The sequence below is a fragment of the Myotis myotis genome, unplaced genomic scaffold (genome assembly GCF_014108235.1).
Source record: "Myotis myotis isolate mMyoMyo1 unplaced genomic scaffold, mMyoMyo1.p scaffold_m19_p_15, whole genome shotgun sequence".
NCBI lineage: Eukaryota > Metazoa > Chordata > Mammalia > Chiroptera > Vespertilionidae > Myotis > Myotis myotis.
Window position 1 is genome coordinate 19,688,563 of NW_023416319.1, and position 20,689 is coordinate 19,709,251.

The window sequence follows — 20,689 nt, forward strand, 5'->3', positions numbered from 1 at the left end:
TTTGGTTTCCCTGGGCCAAGGCAAACAACGGAGGGAAGCATGTTCAAAGAGCTAGGACACAAAGAGGGAGCAGCAACACGCTAAGAGCCCAAGGAAGCGGGGAGAGCAGTGGAAGGGGGGAAAGGCGGGAGGCTGTCTGGGGTGGTGGAGGAGCTGTCCCTGGAGGAGGCAGGTATGGCTGAAGCCAAAGCTGAGAGCAGGAGGGACTGGTTACATGGTTATAGCTGCGATGGTGGCAGTCAGACTGGCTGGCAGATGGTGCCCTCAAAACGCACATGTTGAAGCCCTCACCTCACAGAGGTAATTAAGGTTAAACAAAGCCGCAGGAGTGAGGCCCTACCCTGATGGCATAGGTGTCCACATAAGAGAGGAGACACCGGGAGTCCCTTCCTTCCCTCCCACCCGCGCGCACACAGAAGAAAGGCCACGTGGGAACACGGACAGAAGGTGGCTGTCTGCAGCAGGCGAGCTCTCCCTTGGATCCTGGACTTCCCAGCCTCCAGAACGGGGAGAAAATAAACGGTTGTCTCAACTACCTACTCTCTGGTGTTTCTCAGAGCAGCCAGCGCAGACTAGCATGGTGGCGAGTGAAGTGACTGTGGCAATGAAAGCACTGGTAATAGGCTCTAGGGCAGCGGTTCTCAACCTGTGGGTCGCGACCCCTTTGGCAGTCGAACGACCCTTTCACAGGGGTCGCCTAAGACCATCCTGCATATCAGATATTTACATATGTAAATGTCATAATAGCAGCGACACTACAGTTATGAAGTAGCAACGAAAATAATTTTATGGTTGGGTCACAGCATGAGGAACTGTATTAAAGGGCCAGAAGGTTGAGAACCGCTGGTCTAGGGTGACCAACGGCCCCCACCTGCCCAGAGCTGAGGGGTTTCCTGGCAGGCAGGGCTTTCGGCCCTAAAATTGGGACAGTCTCAGGCACCTGAGACGGCTGATCACCCGAGCTGGTGGCAGTAACAGCAGCAGCCGCAGCTGTAATTAGCTGGTGCTTTCTATCACATTTATATCATATTTATTCACTTTTAAGCTGCCTCATGCCTAAAGGATGCTTTAAGCCATAAGGTGCTTTATGGATACAAAGCGTTTCACAAACACATCTGTCCTGCCAAACTTGAGCCAGCCCTTTGCCCGCCAAACTCAAGCTTGGCCCATTTTACCCAAAAGGCCAGTGTGGACTCAACCAGCTAGAGGGTCTCTCTCCTGCCAAAGGCCCCGTGGCCCCGGGGAGGCCTGGCCCCGTCACTAGGTGCCAAGCAGATGCCTAGGCCGCCCCCTTGGAGCGCTGACTCCTTTGCGCAGGGGGAGGCCGGGGCCTTGGCAGGCTTAGAAAACTCTCCGGGGGCTGCTGGGAGCGAACAGCGCTCCAAGCGTGCAGCAGCCGCTCTGTCTATGCTACATAAGTTAATTTGATTTGTCGTGACTTTTTATTCTGAAATAATGCCAAATTTACAGAAAAGTTTCAAGAACTTTATTTTAAAAACCTCTCAAATCCCCTTAGTCAGATTCACCAATTGTTCATGTTTTATCTCTTTGCTTAATATATTTTTTTAATCTAAAAAAATAAAACAGAAATTAAGCTGTCCTAGTGTGATTGACAGCAGGACATATGTAACATATAAATCAATGGGTTCACATATTTTGGCAGCTCAACACCTGCTTCCTAAGAGAGAAGGGCCATCATCACCTTCAGTGGCACAGATGATTGCCTGGGGCTGAGGGTGAAGGGGTTGACTAGGATGAGGGACAAGGAAGCTTTGGGGGATAATGGAAACATTTTATATCCTGACTGTGGTGGTTACACACGGATATAAATGTGTCTGAACTCATCCATCTGAATGTGTACTTACAATAGGTAATGTTATTACAATTTATACTTCAATAAAGTTGATTTTTAAAATGTGTCCATATATATATATTATCTATATATATATCTATATATCTATATATCTATCTATATATCTATATATCTATATATATATATATACACATTTTTTAATTGACATAGAGAGGAAGGGAGAAGGAGAGAGAGAGATCATGATGAGAGAGAATTGTTGATTGGCTGTCTCCTGCACACCCCCTACCAGACATTAAGCCTGCAACCCAGGAATCGAACCATAACCTCCTGGTTCATAGGTTAATGCTCAACCACTGAGCCACACTGGTTGGGCCAGAATATGTCTTTTTTTTTAACTAAGTTTAGTGGCCTCTGTTGTGAAGGACCCAGCAGATAAAAACGAATTCCTGAAGAAGTATGGATTTTATGCCCTTAATTATCATACATTTATATGGCACTTATATGTCAGGCTTTGCTCCAAGCACTTTACAAAAACTCACTTGATCCTGGCAACAAGCCTGTGAAAGGGCTATCATGGCCCCCATTTTACCGATCAGAAGAGAGGTCCGCTAGTAGCCCGCGATGGCACAGCTAAAAAGCAGCAAAACATGGCTTTGCACCCAGGCAGGCTGGCATCGGAGCTCCTGCTCTTTGACACTGTGCTCAGCTGCTTCATTATGTGATCGTGAGAAGCCAGGTTTGTCTAAACGTGGACTGTCCGCTCCACAGCAGAGGGACCCCCTGACCACCTGGGACCAGCCACCGGGCAGAGCAAAGCTGAATGTCCTTGGGCTTTAGGGGCAGCCACCAGACTTCCCCCCACTTTCCCATCCTGGACCCTCCCTGGGTCGCTGTTCCCTTCTCGAGGGCTTTCTAATTGCCCAGTGTTAGGAAGCCGGCAGAGAGGCCTCTCAGCCTAGGGCTGGAGACAGAGTTGGTCATTTGAGCCACTCTGTCTGTCTCCAAGAGATATTAACAGAAAACAAATGCCAGCGTGTGATTTCCTGAAGTTCTGGATTTCAGGAGCCGGGGCTGGTTTCCTGGCGACAGTGTAATTCCCGTAAGTCAGGGCTCTGCGGGGAGAGAACGCTGGACCAGACCTCGGGAGAGCTGGTTCAAGCGTCGGCTTCGCTACTGAACTGCTGTGTGATGTAGGGCAAGTCACTTCCCTTCTCTGGGTGTCAGTTTTCTCACCTAAAATAACAGGAGGGTTGATCAGATCCGAGGTTCTTGGCCTGTGGATCCCTAGGGAATCCATGGATGGCCTTCAAATGTTCTAGGAATCTCCCCAAATTGTATGTGGTGTTTTAGACGTGTAGTTAAAGGGGGAACATAGATTCATCTGGTTTTCAAAGGGATCCACTGTTCCTGTGTAATTTCCACACTCGCCTGCCAAGGTCCTTTCTAGTTCTAAAATTCTAAGATTCTATATCTTAATCTAAGTCTTTGTACTGCACCTCGGCCTGGAGCCTTCACTTACAGAGAATGACAAAGGAGAGCCAGGACATTCATCAAAGCAAGGACCAGTACGTGAATCTCCTGATGTGATCCAGTCTTTTACATTCATGTATACATTCAATCGTGCATTCATTCATTGTAATAATTATATGACATTCAAATAACTTTTGACCAGTAATTCCACAAATGCCCAGAGTCTCAACAATGCCCCAGGGTCCAAAACAATACCTAGCACACAGTAGGCATTCTCTATGTATTTGGTGACTAAAACAGTGAACTGGGAAGCTGACTACATGCTGGGAGTGGGACTACGGAGAGAAGAGGCTAACCCTCGCATCAGGAGACCCGAGTTTTTGCCTCAGCATGGCTCCACACACAGCCTCTTCCCCTTTGGACACTCCTCTTTTATCTGTGAAGTGAGGGAACTAGACTAGCCAAGCTCCCAGGCCCCTTCTGGACTTAATATACCAGGATGTCAAGACTATTCCAGGTCACGCAGTGGGTTCTGGGAAAGAGCAGTGCCTGGGGGTTCCCTGTCTCAGGGAGTTCTCTTGAGAAGTATATTATTAGTTTTCTATTGTTGTGCAACAAAGTAGCCTACATATTAGCAATTTACAACAATAAGTGTTTCTTACTTCACACAGTTCCTGAGGGTCTGGATCTGGGTAGTTCTGGCCAGGGTGGCAGTCATCTGAAGGCTCGACAGGGGCTGGAAGTTCTGCTTCCAAGCTACTCACATGGCTGTTGACTGGAGGCCTCCGTTCCTTGGGTTTCCTCCCAGTGATGTTCATGCCACGGCAGCTGGCTTCCCCCAGAGCAAGTGGCCTGAGAGAGAGAGAGAGAGTCACCAAGGTGAAAGCTGCAACATCCTTTTATCACCCAAGCTAGGAAGTAACATACTATCCTTTAAGTTGTATTTTACTGGTTGTATAGATCAATCCTGGTATAATGTATGTGGGAACTACACAGGGCATGAATGTTGGGGGGTGGGGAGCGTTGAGGGCCATCTGGGGGGCTGGTTACCACACCCAGGCCAAATCCCACAAGGCCCCCATTTAGACAAGGCCACTGTGCATAACTTTTCGGAGGGTGGGTCTCAATGGGACGAGTTTGGGCATAAGCCAGCCAGTATCATCAGTGCAGTGTCCTACCCACACCTTTCCAAAGCAAGCCCAGGAATTCTGCAAGGCTCCTCACTGAAACCCCCTGTCCAGCGCAGCCCTGCAAGGGTGAGGTCAGGGCAGTGCAGGAGGCTCACAGGACCACCCTAAACAACCCAGCAAAACCTCAGTTAACCAGAGCAAAGGGAGCCAGGACCATCACTTCATCATATTTTTTTATTCAACTTCCCCACGCTGATAAATAAGCCTGAATACTATGGTGGATGATAAAGAGACAAATGGCAGGCAAGTATGTTGCTATGAAAGATGTAAAGAATCCATTGATGGTTCTATATCTACAAGCTTGTATACTCTCTATGTCTGAAATATCGCAAGATCCTGCAAGATCCAGAAAGATCAATGAATGATCTGTTATCTTACTTTGTTCACTAAGGCAGAAAAATGAAGTCAAACATTTCAGGAAGTTTTTAAAAAATCAACATTTTAACAATACAGGCATTTTGCTGAATATTCATCTAATTAGGAAATGAAATTAACCAGACCATTTCACTTCCTCTGTAAATGGGGTTGAATTTCTTGTGGCAGCGACTCAGACTCCATTCTCCATTTCCCCGACATATCCAGCACTTCCACCCCGCCCTTCATTCCTCCTCAGCCTGGAATTCTTGGTGAACCCAAATGTGGGTTCCAGTTTCTGTTCCTTCTCTTACATTCGAGGCATTTAGCCTCTCTGAGCTCCTTTCTCCCCACTTAGAAAAGGAGATTAAAGGCCCTAGAGTAGTGGTTCTCAACCTTCCTAATGCTGCAACCCTTTAATACAGTTCCTCATGTTGTGGTGAACCCCAACCATAAAATTATTTTCGTTGCTACTTCATAACTGTAATTTTGCTACTGATATGAATCGTAATGTAAATATCTGATATGCAGGATATATTTGCATTGTTACAAATTGAACATAATTAAAGCATAGTGATTGATCACAAAAACAATATGTAATTATATGTGTGTTTTTTTAAAAAACATATTTTATTGATTTTTTACAGAGAGGAAGGGAGAGAGATAGAGAGCCAGAAACATCGATGAGAGAGAAACATCGATCAGCCGCCTCCTGCACATCCCCCACTGGGGATATGCCCGCAACCCAGGTACATGCCCTTGACCGGAATCGAACCTGGGACCCTTCAGTCCGCAGGCCAACGCTCCACCCACTGAGCCAAACCGGTTTCGGCTATATATGTGTTTTTTGATGGTCTTAGGCGACCCCTGGTGAAAGGGTCGTTTGACCCCCAAAGGGGTAGTGACCCACAGGTTGAGAACCGCTGCCCTAGAGGGCCCTAGCCAGTTTGGCTCAGGGGATAGGGAGTCAGTCTGGGGACTAACGGGTCCCAGGTTCAATTCCGGCCAAGGGCACATGCCCGGGTTGAGAGGGCATGCAGGAGGCAGCTGATCAATGATTCTCTCCTATCACTGATATTTCTATCTCTCTCTCCCTCTCCCTTCCTCTCTGAAATCAAAAATATATTAAAAATGAATCAATAATTTTTTTTAAAAAGGCCATAGCGGGTTTGGCTCAGTGGATAGAGCGTTAGCCTGCAGACTGAAGGGTCCCAGGGCACATGCCTGGGTCAAGGGCACATGCCTGGGTCGTGAGCTCGGTCTCCAGTGGGGGGCGTGGAGGAAACAGCCGATCAATGATTCTCTCTCATCACTGATGTTTCTATCTCTCTCTTCCTCTCCCTTCCTCTCTGAAATCAATAAAAAATATTTTTAAAAATAATAAATAAATAAAAGGAGATTAAAGTACGTGATGCTTTGGGTCCCTTTCACCCTAACATTCTAGGGCCCCTTACATGGCCCATTCTCTCCGTCATCACTTTCTGAAATCCAACTGTTGGTTTGTTTTCAGGATGCAAGTAAAACACTATCACCACCAGAGAGCCTCTCTTATCTCTGTGGACAGAATTTCTCCCTTCTTTATGATCCTGCAACTAATAGGTTGTTATATGTATTATGCAACAAGATACTAAGCTCGTTGAGGACAGAGGCCTGGTCCTTCTCATCCTTATATCCCTTAGCACTGCACCTAGCACACAGTAGGTGCTCATCCTGTGGTTTGAAAGAAGACCAAAAAGTGTTGTGATTTTGCTGCACACTGCTGTAGTGGCTGCCCTCAGCCAGCAGGGGGAGCACTTTGCTCCTTCAAAGAAAAAGCCAATTCTGAACCTGTGAGGAGCTGATGGATGGATTTACCTGTGAGGATGAGAAAGGCCCCTGGGCCTAGGATGAAGGCCGGGATGAGAGAGAGATTGTTCTTTCTGACTAAGAAACCACCATTTATTTTGCAACTTGGTAAACAGAGTAACATCTCAAGAACAGAGAGCAACCTTCATGATAAATTCAGAGCACTTCCTATCTCTAAGGCCTTCATGGAGTTACAATGCGGATACATTCTTGATTAAACACTGTGTAACTTGGGGCATTAAGTCTGTGATAAATTGGGAGGTAGAGGCCTGCAACCTCATTATTTTTAAGAATATTTAATTACAAAATTTTGTAACAAAATTACAGCCTTATTAAAACGGTTTTTCACCAAAGAAGGGGGTCTCAAAGGGTGAGATAATGCCAATAGGATAGGTTCTGTGCCTTTTGGGTTTTCTAGGAGCTCCCCTGTGCCACTGAACTTGGTTCAGATAGAGGAAAGAGGCTATAAATAGTTCCCTTCAGAACACAGCCCCTTGGGGAAGGCGGCCTCTCTCTTTACCTGCCACCACGGATCCTGGAGTGCCAGTCAGCTAGGATTCTAATAGAGAGAGCTGTTTGGTGGATAAACCAGCTTCTCTTCAAAAGAACAAACATCTTCATGTAATGGGTGGCTCGTTAGTCACTCACACCTTAGTATGAATTACAACATGGGGGGGATTGTTTAGCCTGAGAATGGTCAATTTAATTGTATATTAAAATAAGTCATAATTTTGGAGCACAGAATACTCTGCAGGAGGGAGACCAGAGTGATGAGCCTTTGCAGGGGGGCTTTGGGCAGCCAGAGAGTGGTGTGGTGGACATGGAACAGAGGGGAACTGAGAGGTGAATAACAATGCCAAGACCACACTGATAGCCACAGCCCCTGGACTGTTCATAGAGCCAGCTCCTCCTCACCAGTCAATGCATCAGACCACAGGCCCTAATTGTTCACTCAGAAAACATGGCTCCTGGCTTTTCTGGGAGTTAACAGCTTCTTTGCCATCTAGAAGCAGAAATGTGGCAATCCTGGTGGTTTGACCTTGGGGTACTTGTTTCAACTCTCAAAAATTGAGCCCTGATCTCCTCAACAGGCAAACAGGGAGAGGCATCTTACTCCCCTCCTAGGAGGTCCGCTGGTGAGGACATTACTCTGCCTGGTGCACAGTGAGGCCTCCGCTATTGCTGCTGCTGCTGCTGCTGTTGCTTTACTATTGTTGCTGTTGTTGTCAGTCTCTGGCACGTGAGAGGCCCTCGGTAAACCCTGGCTGGTATAATTACACAGTCATTCTGTGTCCTGCATCCAGGGTCGGCCTGTGACACAAGGTCTGCTGCTCATTACTTACATCCACGTTAGCATCTCACCCCTGAGCTGCCTAATTAGGAGCTAGAGAACGGTGTCGAAATAAACCAAGAAATCTGACAACCCCGGCTGTGTCCCCCCCCCCCCCCCCCCCCCCCCGTCACTGTGCAGACCAAGCAGTGCCCCTTAGGAGGTGAGTGCTACTTCTAGGAATTAGATACTCGGGAGCCCTGGTAGAGATGGTGTGTCAGTGCCAGGTGCCTCGTGGCAAAGCTCCGTCACGTTCTAGCAATGCCACTTTAGGCGTATCACTTAACCCCCTTTTTATTCCTTCTCATCTGCAAAACAGAGACCGTGTCAGTGAGGACCTGATGTCGAGGAAGAATTCAATCAACGTTAGCTTCCTTTCCGCCAGCCCCTTCCCCTCTCCCCCACCCTCCAGGAAAGGCCTAGAACATCAGAGCTGCAGGGAATCTGAAAGGCCAGCCAGCTCTGCCTTGTTTTCCCGGGTGAAGAAAGGACATACAGCGGGACAGAGGTAAGCCCAGATGAGAGGTCAGGTGGCCCCCTCCAAGTCCACGCTCACCCCCCAGTGCTGCTCTGCCTCCCTATCACCATGGTGGGGCTGCTGGCACAGAGCTCAATTTTCCTGGTCTGTTTAATTGGGGCTGTGGCTCTCCTCATTCTCTGACATTACATCAGTGGAGCTCTAATGACCATTAGCCACTGTGGTTTCTCCCTTCCGAGGCTGCTCATGTCTTTGGCCATAAACTCATCTGTAAGCATTTGTACTTTGCTCGTATTCGCAGCCCATCTTAGGAACGGTGCCTGGGTCTGGGCTTCTCCTTACAAGCACAGGACTCTATTCAAGTTCACAGGCCCGCGTCTGCTTCCTGGAGCACATCCAAGTGTGGGTGAGTGAGAACAGGCAGTTTATAATCCCGAGATGCTAATCTACCTTTCCAGGTCCTGAATGTGGTGGCGGAAGTAATAAAGTTGGAGAACAGAATAGGTTCCAGGCCTGAATGAACAATTAAGTCTCTTTTTAAATGACCAAGAGCAATATGTATTAGGTACAAACTAATTACACGAATTAACAGCAGCCGCTACCAAAAAACCCCAGACACTTCAACTATATCAAACGCGGAGGACAAGGAATAGAAAGCATCTTATTTTTCGTGCATCCTGTTATCTTAATGCCTACCTGTCCAATTAAACCAAGTCCTAGCTCTGGCCTCAGTTTACCTCTGGTCCAGGATGTATAGGGGAGTGGTCCAAAGAGGAAGGAGGCAAGGGTGGATAAGAAGACCTCTGAGTTTTCATGCATAACATGCTAGTCCAAGGGCCTCTTCTCCCCTGCCACTCCAATCATTCATCCAGTAAATCTTTACTTAGTAACTCTTCACAAGCATTGTACTAGGTACTGGGGAGGTAGCAGTCCCTGCCCCCACAGCGCTGACACGCCCAGTGGGGAATATAGATACCAAGCAAGCACACAACAAATAAATAAGCTCATCGCAGAGAGCGGTAAGCCCTGAGAAGGCAACGCAGTGAGTTAATGGGACAGTGAAGAGCTGGGCTTGCATGGGAGCACCTTGGATGGATGGCTGGCATCGATAGCATCTTTGAGGAGGTGACCTCTGTGAGCTGAGACCCGTGTCATGAGCAGCCAGTGATGAGCTGCGGGATGAGATGGGAGAGGCAGGCAGTGGCCCAATGGTATAAGGCATGGGGAGGCAGGGTGAGGAGTGGTGAAGTAGAAACAGCTCCTGGGGTCAGACAAACCCAGACTTTACACTCAGCTTTGAGACTTAACAGCAGTGTGACCTTGAGCAGGCTACTTCACCTCTGAGCCTCCTCTTTGAAATGGGGATGATGATAACAGGACCAATCTCACATGGCTAATGCGAGGAATAAATGAGAGAAGCCATTCAAAGCACTTAGTGGAGCACGAGCGTACGGTCAGTAAGTTATAGCTTCTATTGTGAACTTCATGTCATGGACTCCCAAGGCCAGTGCGCACAGGCCCTGGGCCCAGTTTCAGCCACCACCACAGAGGAAGCCACCAGGTGGCAGTCTTTCCAGCTTTTCCAGTTGCATCAGTGCCTGGTCATGACTGTTTCTTCCTTGTTTTTTTTCATCTAATAGGAGAATACAAAGACCCGATCCTCTGAAGACTGGTTGGGTACGGGGTTACTGGAAACATACAGGAATAGTTTCTGATTTCAGCAACAACATGTCATGGAGAGAATACCAGGCTAAGAGTCAGACCTGGATTCTAGTCACCACTTTGCCATAGAGCTTGGCAACGCATTTGGTCCATCTGGGCCCCAATTTCCCCATCTACCTACCCCATGGTATCATCGTGAGGCCCAACTGAGGTCCTGTGTGTGGCATGGCTAGAGGCTGTCCAGAGTGTGCGTGAGTGACTTGCTTTCTGTTCACTTAACCTTGGCTTTTTCATCTATAGAATGGACATAATAACAGAATCATCGGCTTGTGGGGATGACTGAAGAAGTTAAAGCAAGTGAACAGCATGCAGCACATGTAATTGCTGCCTAGGTGTGTGCTGTTACCATTTGCAAACATCGTTCAGGTGGGTCAGCTTGTGAACACAGGCCTTGGTGGCTTTAGTTGGGTGGCTGCTGGGGAACTGGAGAGAAAAGAGAATGGTTGACAGAGGATGACTCCTCAGGAATCATGATTAAGCAGAGAAAGGAGAGAGTCCCACATAGAGATGGAGATGATGGAGATGGAGAGGGAGAGGGGATGGTCACAGTAACCAAGTCAGGGAGCCATCTCCTGCCCCTGCCCCTGTTCCCAGGCGGAGAGTATAGGATGCAGGGGGGCATCACCTGCTGGCCCCATGGCCCCAGCCCGTTCCTATTCCTCCCTCTTTCTGACGAGTTGGGCATCGATTCCCTGCTGTACGGTACGCTCCTTGGAGGCAGAAAAGCTCTTATTCGTCGTCGTTCCCCCACTGGCCTAACACAGAGCCCGCACCTAACAAGCCCCGGACAAATGCTGGCTGGTGACCCATCTATCCTTGGCCATGCTGAGAACTGATCGCATTCCCGACGCCCCTGGGCTGTGCACTGAGCCAGAACTCTGCCAGCCCCAATCTGCCCGTGACCTGCAGAGGCTGGCGACCGTGCTAATGTCCTTATCTGTACATGTGTGCGGAGCATGTCAAAATCACAGGCAGGAAAACGGTACGGCACCGGCTGCATCTCCTAGGCTTCCCACCTGCCCTGGACCTGTCCCTCCCGCCTTGAAGGCTCTTAGGAGGGAGCACATGACAATGAGTGCCGTGCAAGGGAAGGGAACACGTGTGGGGAAGAACTGCAGTCACGGGGAAGGGCGGCAGGCACAATGGAATTGGCCCAGCGTGGGAAAAAGGGCACCCGCGTCCCTAATCCTGTTTTGCCACCTGTGAGTCTTGTTGCCAGGGAGGGAGCACGCCATCTTGGGCCTGTTTCCTCAACTCCACTAGAGGGAAAATGTAAACACCCACTTCTGTGTTACCAAGGACATCGCGCCTGACCCACAAAAAGCGCTTACCTGCTGTTGAATGACCGGACGAGACAGTGCATGAGACAATGCTTTGTAAATTCGAAAGCACTCCTGGTGAAACTTTTTCTACTCAGATACTCTAAAAGCCACAGAAAGGGCCATCACACACGCCCATCTTTTCAAAGCTCACGCTTTGTCTAAAACACGCATGCACGATTTTGCATTCGACTCCATGAAATATCCAGAATTATTGAAATGAAACGTGCATTTTCCATTTCTTATCTGTGAAATTACCTGCCACTCCTCCTCTTGCCCCCATTCCTAGCACATCTAGTAAAAATGGATACTCCAGGAAGATGTGGCACTTTTATCTGGGGTAATTCATGGACCTGGAGTCCTCCCCTAACACCCTGTTTAAGGAACATGGTGAAAGAGAGTTCTTCAGGTTCAGTTATTTGTATTTAATATTTGGGTGGGCCAGCTCTTTTGCCTTTAGGTCCCACCGACCCCTGAGGGTCCAGAATGAGCTCCTTGCCTCCACGCTGCAGGCTTAGCAGCCCCAGCCGGCAGGCAGCAATGGAACAGATCAGGCAACAGCCTGCGGGGCTCTCCACTCAGAACTCTGTTCTTGCTTCCTGACCTGACACGCACCCCATCCCCGTCCCCCCCCCCCCATCCCTGGGGCCTGCCCTCCCCTCCCTGCCCCACGCCCTGGCCCTGCCTTGGAGCCCTTGCCTGCCTCCCAAGGCATCTAACCCCTCCTCCCTGCTGCCTGTGCCCCAGCTCCACACTCACAGCCATCACATCCACCTCTCGCTGAAAAGCGAATTGTGCTCCAGCTCTTAAAGACCTCCAGGGGAGCAGTTTCTACAACCTCTGCAGGAATCTCGTTCTAACATCTCACAACTCGCACAGAGAAGAAAGCCTTCTTTTCATGAAATCTCAATTCCTTTCTGTTGCTATGAGCATGGAGCTGCTTTTATCCTCAACTAGTTTGAGCTACACTTAAACAACCATAATTCCTCGTGATTTTCTCCCTGCTTACCCGAGGGTGGAATGTTGGCTCTGCGCTGGTCAGCCCTCATTTACTGCGTGCACAGCCGTGGGGCAGGGCTGGGTCCTGCCTCAGACGCCCGAGCAGAGAGATGCTGAAGCCGGTGGACCCTTCCAGCAGAGGTGGGGCTGAGCCAAGGGTGACCCCGCAGTTCTTTGGGTGCCTGGAAGAAATGAATCAATTGACAGTGGCTGAGGGCCTCCTGTGAGCCAGACCCTAACGGTGTTTATGGGAAATATAAGGCCAGGCCTTTATCCTCAAGAATATCACTATGAAAGAAGCAATTATTCGACTCTGTGGGCAGTGGGCAATGCCCAAGACACTTGAATTTATGTCCCAGCTCTGCCTTTTATTAGCTGTGCCTCGTTAGACAAGCCACTTCACCTTCCTGAGCCTGCACTTAGGATCTTTTTTGTTCTGTTGAATGCTACACAAATGAAAGGAATACCATAGAGCTGGGTGAGGAGAAGATGAAGGCAGAGGCACCTACAGATCTGCCATCGTAGGAATACAACTTCCAGGGGCTAGAGGTCTGGGAGTAAAGAGAAAGCGATGAAAGTGAGCGACATTTCAAAGGAAGGACAGGCAGGCGGAGGTGACAGGCTGGAAACCGAGATTGGAAGACAGAGAAGAATGGCAATGGTTATCGTGTGCGGAGCGCTCACTACGCACCGGGCGCTCTGCTGAGTGCTTTGCATATATCATCTCACGTGCTTCTTAGAAAAGCCCCGAAATTAGTTCTATCATCCTCATTTTACCCTTGCATCTGGCAGGTTATAACAATACCTCCAGACCCTGAAGCTGAACCTGTGAGAAATCCCTTCTATCTTTAATGGAATTTGGTGTCAAGATGAGGGTGGAGTTTAGGACAAATCAGGGAAGAACCAAGAGGTTCAGAGTTAGGTGGTGGGGAAAGGGAGTGCTCAACAATCCCTGATTGACAAAATCCCTGGCCATTTTCAAACATGGGTCCCTTTTCCCAGAGGCCATCAATTCTTGCCCATCTGTTCTCATTAGCCCTCCACTTCTACCCTACTTACTCTCTGGATAGTCTATCTTCTCATTCCTCCTTCTCTCTTTTCCCTATGTCTGTCTGCCTACCTGTTTATCTGTCTGCCCGCCCCCACCCCCCAAACACACATACGCCCTGGCTCAATTATCCTTTCCATCTTCTTTTATGTCAATGCTTGACTCTTTGTTGATGAGAAGAATCTTCATGCTCAGCTCAGATATTCAATTCAGACTAGAAACATTCTCTCCACCCCCTTTGCTTCTTTCCCTAACATCCTCCCTTCCCTTTCTCTACTGATTCTTTCCCTCTCTTTATTTACTTCTTCCTGTTCACTTCCTCTCCTGTTCACTTTTCACCCTTTCCCCTCTCCCCTTAGGTTGAAACTGGCCAAGGCACCCCTAGACCAGGAGCTCCCTGGCATTTGCTGCAACTGCCTTATGCCAGCTTCTGCCTCATGCCAGCTACCACTCACCCCCCCCCCCCCCCCCCCCCCCCGCTACAGGGTTTTTCCCTTCGTCTTCTTTAAGCCACGACTGTGAGCCCATGGCTGTCAGAAACCTGGCTGGGCTGGTAGCTGGATATGCCAGACCACGAGGGGCTGGAACCTGGATCAAGACCTATCCACCAAGCAGGGCCAAGATCTGGGGAGGTCCTGGCAGCTGCAAGTGGTAGGAAGGGAGGCCAGGCTGGGGGCATGTCAAAGGAAGCTGGCATGAGGCAGCTGGCAGAGGCTCAAGAAGACAGTTGATATCAGGAATGTGAGGCAGCAGGTGGTAGAAGACTCAGCCACGGGGAGGAAAGTAGAATATCTGGACCCCAGACTCTTAGTCCCCAAGCGCCTGGATCCTAGAGGGTAGCAGGATAGGAAAATGATACAGACACCCAGTCATTGGAACTGGGGGTACCAGACAGAGCATTCTGTCAGAAGAGGAAGGTAAGAGCATGCACTAGGACTTTGGAACAAAGCAAAGCAGGTCCGAAACCAGCAACAGGGAGAGCCTTCAGATTCAAGTGAAGCTTCCCTGCTGTTGACCTTGGACCCCAGGGAGCCCCCTGACCGTGGAGAGTCTTGCTGACCGAGCACCGTAAGCAGGCAGAGAGAGCCAAGTAGTTAGGGGTTCACTGTGGCTTTCCTTTCACTGTCCTCCTCCTTCCTATCAAAGCCACCCCATCCAGTGTGGGAGAACCTCAAAGCACCCAAGCCCTCTAGACACAGATGAACACAATGAGAAGACATCCACTTGCAAGGCCGCCCCAGACTCCCAGCCCCAAGAAGTGCCGACTTTTCCAACCAGACTTTTCTGGGATTCCATCACGTCCTCCTTTGCTTAGCCTCCTTTTCCAGGCCGGCCCTCCCTCTGCCCGGAGAAGTTCGCCTGTAGCAAGCGCTCCGCATTCAAGCTTTTCTGAACTCCTTCTCACCACAGGGAAGTCCACCATGGCTTGTGGCTTCCCTGCAGGAGCTTCTGTCGTCTTCACCCCCACCTGCTCCCTCAGAAGTCCGCTCCTTATGTCTGCCACTTCTAAGCCACTGTTAACACAAGGGCACCTGAAACTCACAGCCATGTGACACACATGTGCTCCTTAGGAAAAAAAAACAAAACACAACTACAACCCAATGCAACTTGGCTAGAGAACAGTGATTTGCTCGTACCCCCTTAAACTCCCTACTTCGTTCACAGTTTATGACTTCTCATTTGTTACTACTGCTGCTTTTCCACACCCTCACAAAACAGCCATTTCTTTAGGGACAACCAAGCCTAAAATGCCATTCCCCAGTCCCTTCTCCGTAATTCTCAAATTCCCAAATCTCTGAAAACCAGAAGGTGGATTGTGAGGCTTTTTTGTTGGTTCGTTTTTGGTTTTTTTTGCAAGCGTAGTGCCCAAACTCACCTGGCGACAAATGCCAGACCTAAACTGATGTGAAGGTACTTGAGCCGCGTAGTGTGAACATTCATATATTTTACTGCAGAAATATTAACGTGGCTGATTACGAGATACTGCCCAAAACCTTGCAGGGGATGTTTCAGAATATATGGCACCTTCCAAATTCTAAAACACCTCTGGCTTCAAGCCTGGAGGGACTGTACCAACTTTTCTTTTGCAACTGATCTGTTGGAACAGAAGTATCTCAAAGATCCGAGCTTCCCCACCCTTCCCTCTCCATCTGGAGAGAGAAGATAGCCAAGCGGGAACCAAGGGTAGCGTGGCTTCTGATTTGGAGACTTTGTGTGACTCAGCAATTTGTGACGCCCCTCTGGCCTGGGTTATAGGAGAACTAGTTCCTGAGGGCCCCTCTCCAACAGGCTTTCGGGATGCCTGGAATGGCACACACAGAATGACTTGAGCTTTTAGAACATGAAGTGGCTACGTAACCTTTTTAGAATTTTTTTTTTTTTGAGGAGTACATTTGTTTAACTGTGTGTTCCCCCTGTTTCATGCTGGGTTCTGTAAGGTTGCCACTGTATAAGCTACAAACTCTGGACTTAAAGGGGCTTTCATTCTGACAGGAAGGCCAAGTTTTATGTGTAAGACACAATTAGGGAGAAAACAGAATAATATCCATAATATGCTGGCATGTGGCACACCTGCCGGAGATCTGAGGTGGCGAAGCTCTCTGGCTAGAGCAGTTTTGGAAAGTGGCGTGAGAGGTGAGACTTAGTTTGGGTATCAAAAGATGAAAAACACATTTTAGGAGAGTGTGCCAGAATCAATAAGGTCTGACTTCACAGGCGTGAAAAAGGCTGGAGTCAAAGTATCGGGAGGAGACTGAACACGCTGGCTGGGTAAGGAGTGTGCTGGAAATGCATATCTTCCCGCTGGGGCTGCCATAACAAAACACCACCTCTCCATGTCCTCACATGCCTTTTCTTCTTGTGCGCACAGACAGAGGGAGATTCCTAGTCTTTCTTTTCTTATGAGGCTACTAATCCTGAGGATTAGGGTCCTACCCTCTTGACCTCATTTAAACTTCATTGACTCCGTAAAGGCTCTCTCTCTAAGTACGGTCACATGGGGACAGTGCCCTCCGCAGTCCCGGTCTGCCTCTTGCTTCAACCGTGTTTGGACAGAACAGACACACTCCCCTGCATCTTCTCCAGCCACCAACTTCAGAACCACCTCCGGACCAGCCAACAAACTATTGTTGTGTTTTCTACCATAACTCCTTATTGCGAACAACCATGAGCTCCCAAATCCACCAGAATTATTCCACCGAGGTCGAGGCTGCGGGCCCCATACACCTACCTCTCTCTCGGCTTCTATTTCGACCACGACGATGTAGCTCTCCAGGGCGCGGGCCACTTCTTGCCTGAGTTGGTGGAGAAGAAACGCTTGGGCGCTAAGCAGCTCTTAAAGTTGCAAAACCAGCGCGGTGGCCACATTCTCTCCAGGACGTGCTGAAGCCTCCCCAAGATGAGGGGGCAAAACTCAGGACGTCATGGAAGCCGCCAGGTCCTTGGAGAGGAACCTGACCAGGCCCCTGTGGGAGCTGCAGGCCCTGGGTTCTTCCCACAGACCCTCAGCTCTGTGACTTCCTGGAGAAGCACTTCCAGGTGAGGAGGTGAAACGCATCAAGAAGATGGGCGACACCTGATTCACCTCTGCAGGCTGCCCGGCCCCCAGGCTGGGCTGGGCGAATATCCTTGGAAAGGCTCACCCTCCAGCTAGGAGCCTGGAGCCCAGAGGCCTTTGAGAGGCCCCTCTACATCCCTTGGTGTCTGGCTTTTACTTGAGCCTCTCCCCAAAACTGCTAGCCATTCTTTTAACCACCCTCTCCCATGCATTGGACCAAACGAAACAATAAAGCTTTTGGCAGCAAAAATAAATAAATACATACATACAGTCACATTGGAGTTAAGGCTTCAACATATAAGTCTGGAGGAGGGAGACACAATTCAGTTTATAGAGTGTTCATGTGCCCTGAGCAAGCAGGGCGTGTCTGTGCAGTTGTGAGGGTAAGACCTCTTCCATGAGATGGGCAGGGCAGGGCTGGAGCTTCAAGTGGACAGACATGAGCTGAACACGTGGGCGTGGAGGACATTAGAGAAATTAGAAATTATAGGACCAGGATAGCCTGGCTTAACCCTCACAATTTCAAGTGCAAAAACCAGATTCCATTTCCTGGAGAACTTCGAGGAGAGAATGTCTCCGTCATTCCCAGCACTTCTCTGTCCTTCCCCCGCACCTCTGGCCTGTTGCACCCTTCCTTGGCTAGCTGCAGGCAAGCGTGAGATCATTACAAAGCTGTTTTGTGCAGAGGGCCTATTCACATCTGGATGGCTAATACTGACCATTACCGTGCTCGTTATGAAATCCATCAGGTTTAGGTGAGGCGAGGCTCCACAGCTGGGGCTGCTGCTCACAGCTTCGCCCTCAGAAAGAGAGGTGAGAACAAAAACCAGGAAAGGTGTGCTCAGATGCTTGGGACTGAGTGAAGCTGGTTAATTACCAATCACTTGCTGTCACCCTGAGTTGGAGTTTCTGGGTACGGAACACTCACAGATCAGACAGAACATGACAACCTGCAACTTATTTTCACACAAAGAGGGTGGTGGGGACCAAGATGCAGAGGCAAGTGTGGAGATGGTCTCTCAGGTGCCAGGGCCATCACCACAGGACTCAGGTGCCCTCAGGCAGGGTGGGACATGACGCAGCAGGTGCAGGGCTGCCGAACTCTTTATGGAGGGAGCCCTTAGTGCCGAGTCTGTCTGCTGCGAGGTTTAATCTGGGGACCCTGGGTTAAGCTTTAAAGGATCCATAAACCCCTGAGAATTATATGTCAACATGTATGATTGAGCATTTTTTTTTCCCCCTGAGAAGCAGACTCATAACATTAATCAGATTCTTGAATGGCTCAAAAGGGTTCTAGGATCCCCCAAAGAAGGGCAATTATAAACTACTGCCTTCAACCCCTAGAGAAACAGGTTTACATCAGGCAGAGAGAGTTCTAAGACAGACTTGGGGTCCCTAATGATCCTGAAATTATACTCCAGGGGTGTGTGTGTGTGTGTGTGTGTAAATGTGTGTGTATTTTTCTAAAGAAAGGATTCAATAGTTTTTGCCAGATTCTCAAAAGGGCCCATAACCTTCAAAGGGTTAAGAACCTGAGCTAGATCCAAGGCCCCCCCAAAACTAGGATTGCCTGTGCTTACTTCTTTCCAGAGGACAATCACAGAGACCTCAAAACAGGGCCAAAGTAGGCCCTGGAGGCTCTGCGGTCAGGGGCTGGCAGGCCCTCCATAAAAATACATTGGAGTCATTTTAATAGCGACGTGTCCTGATGCCAGGGTGATGACGACAAAGCCGTCAATAGATGGGAAACAGTCCTCACTCCCTCCCTCCTCTAATGACTTACTACCAGGTCTTTCTCTTCCAAAGCCCTGTCCTTGCCCCAACTTACAGAGACCCAAAGACCTTGCTTACAGAAGCTCAACATTCATTCAGTAAACGCTTCCTGGGCGCCTATTAAGTGCCAGGCCCTATTCTAGGCGCGAAGTAAAGGAATGAAGTGTTATCGACCTAGGCTCCTTTCCTGCGGGCACCCGGGCATTTTGGGCACTGCTGACCAAGAGCGCTCTTCCCAAGCTTCGTCCCCAGGACCCGGGCCCGAGAAGCAGAGACCATCCTGCCCGTTGCAGCGGCTGGGGGTGAGGAGGGGGCAGCAGTACCTGTGCGCAAAGCGGCGAGGGACCCGAGCGGGTGGGCCGGGGGCTGGCGGGGTGGGGTGGGGGCGCAGCGGGCGGGCGGGGGACTAGGGGAGGAGACGCTGCCGCGGACGCCGCCGCTGCCGCGCCAGATCTCCGAGCCGTGCTCGCCGGCTCCCCGCCCTCCGGGGCCGTCGCGAAGCTCCGCGCTCCATACTGAGCAGTCCCCGGGAGGCGCTCGGACACGTTCCCCGCCGATAAAGATCGGCTCGGCGCTCGCTCTCTCCGCAGCGCGAAATCTCGCCATCTGCGTGGCTCGAGCGGCCGCTCCGGCCCGGCCCGGAGACGCCAGGTCGCTCCCTGGGGGGGGAAACGCGACAGCGCCGCCGCTCCCGCCGCCACCCTCGGCCCTGCGCGCGGGGGTGGCCGCGGGGCCCGGGGAGGGGTCGCCGCCCTTCCTTCCCCTCCCCCTCGCCTTCCTTCCCAGCGCTTCCTCCCGAGGGACCCCAGCTTCCCGCGGGCCCGGGGTCCCCAGCGTCCTGCGGGGCGCCCTCGCTCCCCTTGCCCGGCCCCGCTGCCTCCTGAAGGTTACGCGCCGCAGCAGCGGGGAGCAGGGGACCCCCGCCCTCGCCGCCGCCTGCGCCGCCGCCCACCCCAGCGCCGGCCGTGGGGCCCGGCCGGGCCGGCCGTGCTGCCGGCTGCTGCCACCGCAATCCCGACTCCTAAATCAGCGCGGGGCGGCGCGCCCTCCCCCACCCGGCTCCCCGGCTCCCCGGCTCCGATTGGCCGCGCGGGCGCCCCCCACCCGCGGGCCGCGAGCCCCAGCCGCAGCGCCATTGGCTGCGGGGCTCCGCCAGGCTTTACATAAGCCCGGCGCGCTCGAGTGGAGTTGTATAAAGCGGGCGGGCGACGTCGGGGCGGGAGGCTCGAGGCCAGCCCGGGACCCGCTGGGCGCAGGCAGGCGGCGGCGGCAGAGGCGGCAGCGGACGCCCGCGCTCCGACGCCCCGAGGCGGTGGGGGTGAGAGAGCCGGAGGAGGACTCGCAGCGCTGGCCGCCGCGTGAGTACCCGCTCCGGGCCCCCACCCCGTCAGGCCCCTCAGGCGGAGAAAGTTTCTCCCGCCCGAGGCTCCCCTCCCGATCTGCCCGCGGCGGTGGCGGGGATGCCGCCCGGAACCGGGAAGAGAGAGACCGCCAAGGTGGCAACGGCTTTGCTGCCAACTTGCCGAGAGGCTCCGGACTCGACTGGCGCGCAGAGCCTCCCCCGCGGGCCGGGGGCGAGGCGGGAACTGGGCCGGAGGTGGTGGAGAGGTGGGAGCGAAGGTGTGGGGCTACAGCGCTCCCAACTGGGGGCACACTGGAGGTCAGCGGTCCGGGGAGGGGGCGTTGGGGCCAGGAGGGGGCGGAGCAGGTGAGGAGGGATGTGCTGGGGGTGCTGGGAATCACCCAGCCAGGCAGGCTCCGCTCTGGGCCGGGGGAGCTCCTGTGCCCGAGC

The 20,689-nt window shown here is 51.2% G+C and overlaps 1 protein-coding gene and 1 long non-coding RNA gene across 3 annotated transcripts in view; one reads left to right on the forward strand and one right to left on the reverse strand.

The window, feature by feature from the left end:
- Positions 1-3,951: 3,951 nt before the first annotated feature.
- Positions 3,952-17,049, reverse strand: LOC118669931. Its single transcript, XR_004972179.1, has 3 exons — positions 16,798-17,049; positions 12,531-12,702; positions 3,952-4,135 (listed from the first exon to the last, which is right to left on the reverse strand). It is a non-coding gene; the product is annotated as an uncharacterized LOC118669931 (long non-coding RNA).
- A 2,259-nt stretch (positions 17,050-19,308) lies between these two features.
- The window catches only part of CRTAC1 (cartilage acidic protein 1), a 134,898-nt gene continuing 133,517 nt past the window's right edge, over positions 19,309-20,689 (forward strand). The window contains exon 1 of one of the 2 annotated variants that reach the window (XM_036336409.1): positions 19,309-19,548. The gene's annotated coding sequence lies outside the window, so the exon portion shown is untranslated. Of the gene's footprint in view, positions 19,549-20,075; positions 20,256-20,689 lie in introns of those variants that run through there. The other variant, XM_036336408.1, reaches the window with a different exon arrangement.